Source organism: Pleurodeles waltl, chromosome 3_1 (assembly GCF_031143425.1).
Source record: "Pleurodeles waltl isolate 20211129_DDA chromosome 3_1, aPleWal1.hap1.20221129, whole genome shotgun sequence".
Lineage (NCBI taxonomy): Eukaryota > Metazoa > Chordata > Amphibia > Caudata > Salamandridae > Pleurodeles > Pleurodeles waltl.
The window spans coordinates 1,929,521,901-1,929,534,857 of NC_090440.1; the positions used below are offsets into that span (position 1 = coordinate 1,929,521,901).

General features: G+C 44.0%; 1 protein-coding gene across 4 annotated transcripts in view; it reads right to left on the minus strand.

Annotated features, from left to right (window-relative positions):
• The window catches only part of ALDOC (aldolase, fructose-bisphosphate C), a 77,485-nt gene that overhangs the window by 47,606 nt on the left and 16,922 nt on the right, over positions 1–12,957 (minus strand). The window contains exon 1 of one of the 4 annotated variants that reach the window (XM_069226178.1): positions 1,698–1,832. The exons of 2 other annotated variants lie outside the window; for them this stretch is intronic. The gene's annotated coding sequence lies outside the window, so the exon portion shown is untranslated. Of the gene's footprint in view, positions 1–1,269; positions 1,499–1,697; positions 1,833–12,957 lie in introns of those variants that run through there. One more of the 4 variants, XM_069226179.1, reaches the window with a different exon arrangement.

Sequence of the window (12,957 nt, forward strand, 5' to 3'; positions counted from 1 at the left end):
TTGGAGCAGGGAGTTTCAGATGCCTGTGGACAAGGAATGGTGCAGTTTAAACATCCATCGGTTAAACATGCAAACAACACAGATTCACTCAACTCACCCGTATTTCACACACGTACCCATCATCCATCCATTTACCACCTACCCAAAACACACTATATAAAGATTTACCAACCATCCATCCACAAAGATTCACCAATTCAGCCATTCAAAACTCCAGAGGCTAATTAGCACAATTTTAATTTACAACAATTTGACGTCTTCTCTTGACACCGATATTGCCACTGGCCTCGGCAATTGTAATATTCTATTGTTTTGTGAACCATGACAAAGTGCAGCACAGCTTGGCAAAAGATGCTTCCAAAGGAAAACGCATCTTTATGGATTACTTCAATTGTATGTGGTGTATGTTAACTAAATCGTAGTTGATGTTTTTTCCTCGAATGGCACTTGGCAGACAAGCTCAAGAATTCCTTATACATGCATCAAATTTTTCTTCGACATTATAGTTTAAAACAGCTTTCCTGGAATGCATGGCAACCTCAGTCCTTTAAGTTTCTGGAGCTTTGTACTAATTTGCAGACACTTCAGCGCCCCTCCTACAATTTTTTCCATACTATTGGTATTGGCTGAGCCTGTCGCCTGGTCGGATTCTGTCCAGCCAGCACTTTTGCGCCAAAATTGCCGAGTAGGAGGAAACAAAGTTGCTTTATGAGCGCCTCCTGTCCCTGTATCTGCTAGTACAGTAGACACTTTGTTCCAATTAACGATCCTCCGACACAAAAGAGAGATTGGCTAATCGCAGTATATTGAAATAGACCAGACGTATATTCGGCAGCCATCCCATGATGTTTTTGACTCACCCCAGTGATTAAAAAATTGCTAAAGAGAAATTTTCGATCGCATGTAGTACAACGGTAGAATAATACTATATTCAGTTCTGAAACTATGTTGACGGAAATATAAACAAACCTGTTATTTTCAATTTCGTAGTATTTTTAATGCGATTCGTGTCAGTATTACAAACGTCAAAACTTCTTTGTATCCCAAAATGTTCTTTAATGACCCTTTTTTTAAAACTTCTTCTTTGAGTTTATTTCTTAATTGAGTGTTTCCTCCTAAGCATGGTGTCCTGCCTCCTTCAACAAATAGAATTGAGCGCTGACTCTGCAGTCCTTCTCTCTTATTCGGAGCTTGCTGTTTCTGTTACCATGGATACCAGACCCTCACTTACTACCCCGTTTCCTCCTCTTTTCTGCTCGACACCCATACCTGAAATCCAAGTATCTGTCGTTCCGAGGCTGGTACCGGCTGTACGGGGATCGCTGTACAACTCACAGTTCACTGTTTTCACTCATTCGAAACATTCGTGCGATGCAGTCCCCGAGTTGGCTTCCATCAATTCACTGCTGATTCTTTTTCTCTGCAGCATCGCGAGCGCACAGCGAAAATTACACGGATGTACGTGTGGCTTGGGTGCTTCATGAGAACTGGAAAGATGCTGAAAAAAAAACACCGACCACATCTTGTCTTCTAACCATGATTATTCCATGGCTGCTTCTTTTGAAAGAAAGCCACCGTATGATTATCGACAACCACAAACAAAAGGCACTGTTCATAAGCAAGATTGCCCTCGACGTATGTGACGAAAAACCTAGGGGCATAATTCAGGGAAAAACATCAAAGAGTGCATGCAGTACCTTGGGAAGCATGTGGTCAGCGTAAGGACGCGGACTACTAGCCATTGGCCAGTGACCGGAAGGAGTACTCGGTCCCGAACCCACTGGACGACATGGACGGCAGGACAGCAAAGCAGAGCACAGGAAGGGAAACCAGACGATGTGCTGGCCAATCAGAAGCACATAACTTCGCGCGACATTTGACTAAGCCAATGGTAAGTTCATTTAAGTAAGGGTCGGGCTCTAAGCCACTTTTAAGATTTTTTACATCAACAAAAAAAATTCACAAACACAGCACACAATCGCGTGCATGCAGGCAAAACCTAAAAAGTGCCAAATACTTCCAGAGAATCCAGCGCCTAGGATACAATGACATCACCAATACATAAAGATGCAGCTGAGATGTCATGCCATCCTAGTGCACCTGTGACACAGTCTAAGGCTCTGCTATACACGATATAAGCAGACAAAGGCACAGTGATCACAGCATGGCGCACATCTTCATCCACACAATTTCATTGTTCCAAAAATGTGTTTCCCTCTCGGTGCCGTAGCAGCGTGCCCCAGCACCACCGACAACTGGCAGGGCAATGCACCTTCACCCGGCCACTGTATCCTTCTCAGGCTCAATCTTCCCATCACTGCAGGCGGCTGAAGGAGGAGAGGGATACCACATCCAGTCTCCACCACCATTTCTCAAGTGCAGCACCACTACTCTTTGGTATAGGCTGTATGTGCAAGCATCAATCTTAAGCATTAAAGATCACCTGTGCAAGCTTCCCTCTCAAACAGAACAGGACAGCACAGGCAGCAGCAGTGCCAGCATGCTTCACAATAGCGCCAAATAGGCCACAGCAGTAAACGCGTCCCGCACAAATGAGACATGTACAACTTAAGAATCTGTAGAAGTGTAAGCAGCCTACACAAATAGGACAGGTACGGAAGAAGCTGCAGCAGTACAACCAAGCATCCATTACAAACAGGACGGGTAGCAGCAGTACAAGCTTCTATGAACAAACAGGACTGGTGGCAGCAGCAGTGCAAGCTTCTGTTAAACTGGACAGGTAATGCACAGGCAGCAACCCAGCAAGCTCTTCTTAACAAATGGGACAGGTAAAGAACAGGCAGCAGCAATGCAAGCTTCTCATTACAAACGGGACAAATAAAGCACAGGCAGCAGCAGTGCAAGCTTCTCGTAACAAACAGGACAGGTAATGCACAAGCAGCAGCAGTGCACGCTTCTTATTACAAGGGACAGGTAATGCACACGCAGCAACAGAGCAAGTTGTCATTACAAACGTGGCAGGTAAAGCACAGGCAGCAGGAGCTGCATGCTTCTCTTAACAAATAGGACAAATAAACACAGCCAGCAGCAGTGCAAGCTTCTCTTAACAAATGGGGCAGGTAAGCACAGACAGCAGCAATGCAAGCTTCTCTTTACAAAAGGGACAGGTAAAGCACATGCAGCAGCACTGCAAGCTTCTCGTAACAAACAGGACAGGTAAAGCACAGGCAGCAGCTTTGATCGCCAGGGCCGCAGTGGCAGTCGGACAGCCGCCTGTGTGGAGGTCAGACAGCCACATTACGACCATGGTGGTTGCGCCATGGTCAGACCACCAGCACTGCCAGATTTCCTCCACTGGAGGGGCTGGAGATGTTGGACGGTCCTAATCTGCTAGGGCAGGGCTGCAAGCAGCACTGCCCTGGGGATTACGGGTCCCTTCTCCGCATCGATTACATGGCAGTAGCCTCAAGGCTGGCGGAAACAGTGTGCAAGTGGCGCCATGGGCGCCCCTGCACTGCCCAGGCGCTTTCCGCCCACTAACCCAGCGGGAAACTCATAATAGGGCCTGCGGGAAGGGGACCACACTGGCAGTAACCTGACCGCGGGTCTTCGGCGGACAGCCTTTTCCGTTCACCGAAGTCTTAATAAGGCCCTATGTTTTACTAAAATGTCAGACCCACACATCAGAATTAATTAATACCTCCAGCAACAACATAGCTGTATTAACTACCTTCCAAAAATGCATTGCAATCTTTGACAATGCTCACACCTTGCAATTTAACCCGAACCTCCACCTCTAAGGCAATTTTTCTACTAAAAAGAGACTTTTTTTAATAGATAGCCCTAAGTAACAAAACCTCTCCTTTATCCATAGGAACATTTTTGAATACACTCAATGAAATGTGATGGGCCTCCAGCCATGAATAATTAAACCACTTCCTGGGACTTGAACAGTTATTTGGAAATGGAACTGTCAGCAAGCTTTTGGCTGCCACACAAATGGTCTGAAAAGAAGCAATAATTACACTGTGGTTTGCATATTAATCGACAAGTAACTAGCATACCGCATTCATTTTATGAATCAGCAAATTACTAAAAAAAAATATTAGAAATGATGAAGTGCAGTTTAAGACTAAGACCTTTCTCCTTTATGGCTTCAACTCTAATGTGAGCTAACAGGAGTGGCTCTTTGCAGTTAAAAAATGAAACAAAACAGCAAATGGGTTATAATAGCTAAAGTAATTAACCACATTAATACAATTTGAAAGTGGGTGTGCTAAATCACCTGAATTATACACAAAATCGATGATATTGGAAGAACAACTTCCTGTAAAAGTTGGTATCTGGGGAAAATCATGACTGAAAGCCTCTTGCACGTAGACAAGGTTAATATTGCAGTTCAGAATGTTAAAAGCTTCCCCCTGCAGGTTGTGTGAAAATGCCCAAGGATTAAAACACTGCTGTGAGTTGAAATCAACCTCTAGAATAACTGAAGATGCAGAATGAGCAGAACTTTTAAAATCCTATAGGCAAGACAGCCTATAAGTTTTACAGAGGTTATTTCTGTTGAAATGATAATATAAAGTCACTAGGAAGATCATGTTATTTAAAGATATAACTTGCAATTTAGGTGAATCAGTGTTGACAAAAACAAGTTTACAATCAAGTGTAATAGAAACTAAGATCAGAGCTCCCCTTTAGCTTTTCCAGAGCAAGAAGAGGAAGCTGGGGCTGCGAATGAAGTGAATCCATCTACATGATAATTAGATATAACCCATGTGTCTTGCAGACAAATGACCTCACATTGCTTGATAAAGGGGATCCATTAAAGATTGTCAGTCCCAGAATGCAGACCAGCAATGTTTCACAATAAAAGGTTAAAGCTACCCTGAAGTGAAATAATATCTAAATTGTCTGAAGAAACATTTGTGGATAGATCGTTGTGAGAAATTAGGTTGTTGGCTGGAGGCAGGGTGAAACCCTACTCAAACAACAACCACAATCTTTGTAAAGGTGAATCATAAAAAGCCACTAAATGAACCTGTGCTTAACCCTCTGGTTGCTTGTAACAAAAGAAGTCATGCTTAACTTAGAGGCAAATCTGTAAAGTATTTATGAACCACTTAAACGGTAAGAAAATGAAAACACAACACAAGAAAAATTCCACACTAATTTAGAAAAATATTGTAATTTCTAATAAATTATTTGACACAAAAATGACACAAATCTAATTAGTAGAACCAGAGTTACACATTATTTTTTTTTAAATTAAAATCTAGCACCTAAAAGATCAAAGCGCCAACCGTGGGCATCTAATTGCGCGAGACTGGGGCAAGGTCACAAGTTATGGTTGACCATGATTAAGCGCGGTTCAGATACCCAAAGATACACAAACATTGGGCACGGTTTCTGCTTATGTTCAGACTAAGAAAAATTGGAAGAAAAATGTCTGGGAAGGTAAAGATCAGTTGGGCAAGGCAGCTGCTGGTCGTCTGAGGGAGAGGCGTCATCGTCAGGGAGCCGCTGGACGAAGTTGTGGTGAAGATATCAATGTTTTGACTTAATCTCTTTAATGGTCGCTGAAAATCTCCAGTGGGGTGATGCAGAAGGCTCTATCAAAAGACTTCAGCAGGACGGATACCCTTAAGGGCCTTGAAAAATGTACTCACCCACTCACTATAGTGAGTGAGATTTTATCAAGTCAAGCTATTTTGGCGAGTGAACTGTAGCCAGAAAATGAACTTGAGCTGGAAAAGAACAGGTGTTCTCTTCATTCAGAGAAAGAATTAGCAATAAAGATGCCTTTGAATCTTGTTTTATCTTGACACATTTGCTGTCTGTTCAAGGACAGAGGTCAAATGCCAGTTTGTAATTTTACTAAGTGCTGCTTATCTTATCCTGAAAACAGCTGTTTACGATTGTATCGTCCTACAGTTAGAGGATTTTGTAAAGTGAGCTGTCTGGCAATCATTGTGAAAAAAAGGCTGTAGGATGTCATTTTTTTTTTTTTTTTTTTAATCGAACACACAACCTTTAAATAGCTTGTAAATAAATCGCACAACAATTTCAAAACATATTAAATTACAAATACACTTTTTTTGTAATTCAGAAGTGTGATGCAAAGATTTATATAGGAGCAAAACAAATCAGAACACTTTACTTGATGATGTCCAAATAATAAATATTTGCAGAAACTCGATTTCCAAACATTACTCTGTACATAGTATAGTTTTATCAGTAAAACCACATTTAACTTGGACATTTTGTGGCTATTTCAGTCTAAAATGTGCTGACTGGAAATGGCAGTATGCTACCACTTCAGGCTTTAGTTTCATATTTATTAAAAGTGATAGTTTTGAACCATGATTGGAGAAACATTCCTGCCCCGCCCCAATGACAATGCTGTTAATAAACTAAGAGCAGGACCACTGGTATTATGCAGCAGAAGAAGACCAAATTCTGAAGCACAGTGAAGTAAATCATGTCGCAATAAAATAAACTATGTGGCATAATGCAGCACATTTATTACTTTATTATTTTGTAATTTTTTAAACTTGGCAACACTCTCTGGGCATTGGGTGCACCTCACCAGTATCAATTTAAGACCCAAGTATACCAATAAGCAACAGAAGGGTGACCAGTCCAGCTTTGCAAAGGGCCGTACTATGTGTTGTTTCATATTTAGTAACTTTCGAACTGTTTGAACTAGTAATAGTGTTTTTTGTTAGAATCTGCATATTATGCAAAAGATGATAGATTATGTGGCAAATACAGCAAATCTGTAACTATGCGAAAATTGCTGTGGCCTCAAAACCACATAATTCCAGTGCCCCTGACTAAGAGGTAAGTCAAGGGTCATGTGTATCCTATATGCGGCTTGATTTGTATTGTATATGGAGCAAACATTTAAGGCCTCATTATGAGTATGGCGGTCGGACGAGCCAACCGCCAAACTCGCAGGGAGGACGCCACTGCCATGGCGGTGGCGTCCCCCCTAAGCGTATTACAATGTTTCCACTGGGCTGACTGGCGGGAAAATTGTATTGCGCCGTTCCCGCCGGGCCGACCAGCGGGAACAGTGCTACGGTAATGGCCTTGGCTACCTTAAGGCCCCTGGCACTGGCTTTTTGCCAGCCATTCCATGGCAGGGTGACCGCCATGGAAAAGCTGGCGAAAAGTTGAGTTGTAATCAGCACTGCAGCGCTGAGTTCAGTGCCACAGTGGCTGAGTACAACTCAGACTGCCGTCGGCCCATCGGGAACGATGTTCTTGGTGGTGATGGTGGTCTCCTGGCAGGTCCGCCCTCTAGGGTTGTAATGTGGCGGTACGCCTGAAGTGTGGTGGTCCGACCATCACCGCGAGTGTGGCGGTCCTCTGACTGCCACACTCATAATGAGGCCCTTAGTTCATTAAACAAGAGTTTGTTGTACAGCAGACATGCTGCACTAACATATTTAAAGGTGCTATCATAAGTGATAATGAAGAAAATAGCCGCTCAGTAAATGTTAATATTTGCCTAGAATTACATAATTCGAAACCAGTTTATGGGTCAACAGCATAACAGTTAGGTCGAGTAGATTATTTAAATCACTAGACCAGCAGGTCTGGTAACATTTGTATGATTTTTCGAGGCCTGCCTTCCAGAGAGGTGCTGCTGAACAGGATTTGCTGCTGTAGAGAAGAACATAGTGGGAGCTATTGCAAAGTCAGGCCAACCGGTGAGCACGTATGTCCAGGTCTTCTTCCAGTACTTAGAACATTTTTTGGCAGAGCATTTTCTAAGTCCCAAGTTTTTAATTGGATTTGGCCTAGCTGGGCACCTTTAGCACCACTTCGAAGGGTCCAGGACTTAAGAGGCACCACTCGGAGGGCCAGCACTCTCTCAGGCTTGGTCTACATGTGGATTCAAGATGATTAGAGACTTTTATGTTCCTGAGGCTCTGATCAGGAGGGCAGCCAACTAGCACTTGGAGTCACTCTGGTAGCCCTGGGGTAATACGGTAAAGCGGGTCTCAAACAACAGGGCAGCTCTCTGAGGGCATAAGGCAGGCTTCTGGCAGCAGGCCAGTCCTCTTGGTGCAACAGGACAGTCCTCCGAAGTACACATCAGTCCACAGGCAACAGGTCAGTGCTCTGAGAGTCCTCCACAGGTCCAAAAGTGAACTGAGTGGGTCAGAGTTCTGCTTTTATACCTAGTGCCAGTTTTGAATGGGAGAAACTTCTGGAGCAAACTTTTAAGTGGAAGAAACTTATTTAAGTTACTTCCCCAGGCAGAAGTGTTTGGAATTTCCTGCCTGCCTGCCTGCCTGGTCCCAGGATGACTGTGGTCACATTAGGCTAGTGTGAAGTTGGCTGTGTGTGAGCTGAGGCAGTGTTCTTGTAGTGCAAGTGGGGCTATGCACAGCTCTATTGTTTGGCTATCTGGGAGGAATACATGTAAGCCAACTGCAACTAGTCTTATGACCCAGAAACAGGTGCCAGATGACAAATAGTTAGGACATGAACATTTTCATAACTGTGACTTAAATTCCGACTTTATCATTAAAGAGGGCTTTAACTTACAATTCCTTGGACACCAAACGTAATATTTCGACCTGTTCCCAAACAAACGTTATCACCCATTAAATGCAATGAGGTATCCCAATGTTATCCTATAAGAGAGGTAGTCCCAACAGTAGTGAAAAATGAATTTCTAGGTTTTTCACCACCAGGACATGTAAAACTTAAAAGGTACTTATCCAACCTCTTAAATCCAATGCACCCTGCACTGTGGGCTGCTTAGGGCCTAACCTAGGGGTGACATATGTATTAAAAAGGGAGTTTTAGGCTTGGAAAATGGTTTATTTTGTCAAGTGGAATTGTCAGTTTAAAACTGTACACAGGCCAATGAAATGTGTTAAAAGGCTACCTAGGTGGGTGACAAAACAAGTGCTGCAGGCCCACTAGCAGCATTTAATTTACAGGCACTGGGTATATGTACCACTTTACTAGGGACTTATTCGTAAATGAAAGGTGCCAATTGGGTGTAAGACAATTTTACCATGTTGAAGGAGGGGGCACACACACTTTAGCACTGATTAGTAGTGGTAAAGCCTACATGGTCCTATGGCCAGTAAAAACTGGTTCAGAAAGCAGGAGGGCTGAAGGCAAAGAGGGTCATTTCCAATAATCCTGAACACTAAAAAATAGCAAAATGGCAGAGTGGCAGAAAGTTAAATTGACAGACAGCATCCAGTAAAAAATAAGATGGGTTATGTGGTTTCCCCTTAAATAAAAAAGAAACATTGGTTAAAGAGGCAGACGTATAAAAATAACCAACCTGGAGCATATTTATCCTAAAGTTGTGTATAAATACCATTGAAAATAAGCTTCCTGCTACTGCAGCATGTCTAAAAAATTACCATAATGCAATCCCTGTTACACAACTTGGGGCCAGCCACAACCCATGGCACATGTCTTATCACATTAATTTTATAAAAATACTGACAGTTACCACCTCTTTTTGAGCCGAGTCAGTGCTCCACTTTGTTTTTCACCTGCACATGGTCATCAGCTGAGTTTGGGCTTCATTCAAAGTTATAACAAAGGGGATAGCTTTGGGTGGAAGTTGCAAGGTGGGATAAGGCTTGGTGGCAAGGTTGCAGCCAGCATGTCCCCTCAAAGTAAAAAAAAAAAAAAAAAAGAAACCTCCTTCGACTTATCAGGATGAAGGATGTGAATGGGTGTATCTGAAACAGCCTAGGGTACAATTTTAGTGGAATCGAGTTACCAGGGTAGTGTGTAGTATCGGTCGAGGTGCCTTGACTAATATATTGTCTTGGTAACTTAAATTGTTTGTATGGCTTAATTGCGGAGCTTTCAATTGTGACTCAGATTGGAATTTCGGGGGGTGGACATTTGAGCTCTGCCCTCCTTGGGATAATCGGGTGGGTGGAGCAGTCCAGGGACTGTAAGGAGCAGTCATTCATGGACCATGGTGGGGCAGAGTTACAGGTTTCAAAAGAGGGGGAAATTAGAACTGACCTCTTTGTTTTCCAGTGGTTCACTGTGCCAGTCAGCAGGCACAATAGCAATTTTCGGCAACAGGGACAATTCCAATTTTCATTACATTTCGTAAAGATGGCAGTCGATCAGAACAAAAAGTTGATCGGGGTTCTTCTGGCTTTAGAAGAAGTAGGAAAAGCCAACTTAATGAAGTGTGGGTTCCTCGATCATGCATGGGTTCCCAGGCAGGGACAGCCTCTGAGGTGGTCAGTGGTAGACTAGCAGCTGTTCTGGCCTGCTCGCCACCAGGACCTAAGAAGAAGGGGGTAGGGCAAGCTGTGGGAAAGGCAAGAGTAGCGAACGATGCGCCCCTGGCAGGTCGGCCCTCCAATAAAAAAGAAGGACGTGGCTGGTGAAGAGGGAGCGGTGCAGGGTAAGGCACAGGAGAATGGTGTGAATAAACAGTGCTGGCCAAGTACACTGGCAGCCAGGGATCTACCTCATCTGAGCCATGAGCATTATGGCGGAGATTCCCTGGTGAGAGCAGTACTGCTAAGGCAGCAGGAGGTGGAGCCAGAAGCAGGAAGGTGGGTAGGCTCTGGGATGTGGGCCTGCCTCTAGATTTATCTAGCCATGAAGGCAGGCCCAAAAACGCACGGTAGGCAGCACTCTCGAGAACGGAAGCATGGAAATAGAAAGAGGACTGCAAAAGCCCATTACTACAGTTCCTGTTAAAGCCATGGAAGTGGTGTCACCAGGAGAAGGCAGGTTTCTGGGGGATGGAGAATGGGGGACAGGGGAGATATAAGGCAAGTATCCCTAAGCCTGGGCAGGGCTTGAATTGGGGCCAGAGGCAGTGCAGCAGGGTTGTCCAGATGGGTGTGAAGGGAACTTGGAAGGAAACCGTGATGAGCAGGTGGGGAGGAGAAGAAGGTCCGACTGTTTTCCAGGTAATTACCCACCCACCTCCACTGAACAAGGGCGGGCAGGTAGGCAGCAAGAAGAAAGGCCAGTCACAGGAGATTTATATGGGTGGCAGATAAGGGTGGGAAGACGTAGGCAAAGGGAGAGTTTATAGATAACCAGCCAGAACAGGTAGGGGGCTACAGTGTTAGCTGAAGTGTTGGCGCTGTGCGGTTGGGAGAGCTTAGTGGGGGTCAAAAACTTCTCACCAAAGTCAGTACGGCCAGTTCTGGGACATTAATGGCCCATGGAAGGTGAAAAGAGGAAGGTGCTATGGGGCCTACTCCAGACAGCAGGAGTGCTACCAGAAGCTACATGAAGCTCAGATGGTGGCATGGGTGATGATGTAGTGGTTTGTACCAGTGATGGAGTAAGTTGTGAGGTGGTGTGCATGACGGATGAGATGTTCTTGATTACGAGGAGGAGAAAGTAGAGAAAGGAGAAATATTTGAAGTGGCGGGTCAAGAGCAATAGTGGTGGAGTGCGTCTGATTTTTGTAGTCAGGAAGGCACAGTTGAGGCTTGGTGGTTTGACATTGGTAAAGTATGACGAGGAGTTTAGGGCAAGATTAACAGAAGATGCTGACAGGGTCTGTTAACAGCTGGACAATTAATTGTTTGTTCCAGACATTGACGCCAGCGTGACCAGCTTCAAAGACGTACACTGCCAGCAGATAACCTCTGATTTACAAGTCCTTTCAGGGCTGCCTCACCCAGGGAGGGGTGGTGCCTTTGGCAGGACTCAGGTAGCTTGGAGGCAGAGCTTCAGAGAGGGCGGAGAACGGTGAAAAGAGGATGTAATCAAATTCATTTTGTGTTAATTGAGAGAGGTTTGTCACCAGTGACTATCACTGGTAAGATGGGGGGTTTGGCATTCTTCAGTTAGATACATTGGAGATCTGAGCCTTTTGCTGGGGAGATACGGTAAGAGATAATGGATGGCTGAGCATGGGAAAGTGGAGGCAGAGAAAAATGTGGTGACCAGTGACATTTAATATTTTTAGGGGAATGATTGGGATGCTTTTTCAGGTGTAGAGCTAGGCAGAAAAGTTTTGTTCTTGTGGTCATGTTGTGGCTGAGGGTGTGGAGTCAAATAGGAAAGAGGGTATTAGGAGTGAGAAGGTTCAGGTTTTAGATAATTTGGTTCAGGTATAGTTGCCCAGGTCAAAGACAGATCAATGAGGACCACGAAAATCATAACTTTGTGGTGATATTCTAATAAGGGGATTTTCTCTTGTGCATTAGTGGTAGAAGTTTTCAAATGGGTTTATCGGAGAGGAGGAAGTGTTTGGCATGCAGATGGTGGTAAATTTTCAGTGCCCCAAGTTTTAGGAGCGAGGAGGAAAGTGTTATTTGCAATGGGTTTACCCTCATTGGATTTTGGTACTCACTCAATTTGTATTGGGATGGCAACTAAAGCGGAATTGTATGAATAGTCCAGCATAGACATACAGCGTTTGGGAAGGTGGAGGTGCAACTGGGACAAGAAGTACGTAAGACTGGGATGGACGTTACAGTAAGGTTAACTAAAGTAATCTTTCGGTTTGTTGCAGGATGTACTGTGGGTCTCAGGCACAAGCACACAGAGGCCAGGACTTGGGGGCACTCCTCCATAAAATGGGCAGCACGTCTAGACATAAGATGGAAATTTGGCAAACTTCGTTTTGATAATATGACAGTGTATACAAAATGGTTTGCAATAGGTGGAATGCGCTGTTACGAGCTCTCGTCAAATGTGGAGTTGATAACAAGAGCATCCCCTTGCCAAGATATAATAATTATTTATTTAGAGGAGAATGATCTTGGCTCTTTTGAAATACAAAATGGAGAATCTCCTGGAAATAAAAAGGATGTGAGCATTGAAAATGATCTTTTGTTCAGAGTTCTTTCTTTGTAGGGAGTTGGGAGGTGCAAAGAAGCCTGCAGCTATTGACAGGATGTGGCGGAACTGCAATAGAGAAATGAGGGGTTTTGTAAAGATGAAGGGATTTTGTTTTGTAGCAGAACATCGGGATATAAAGTATGAGGTTGTTCACTTGTTTAGAGATGA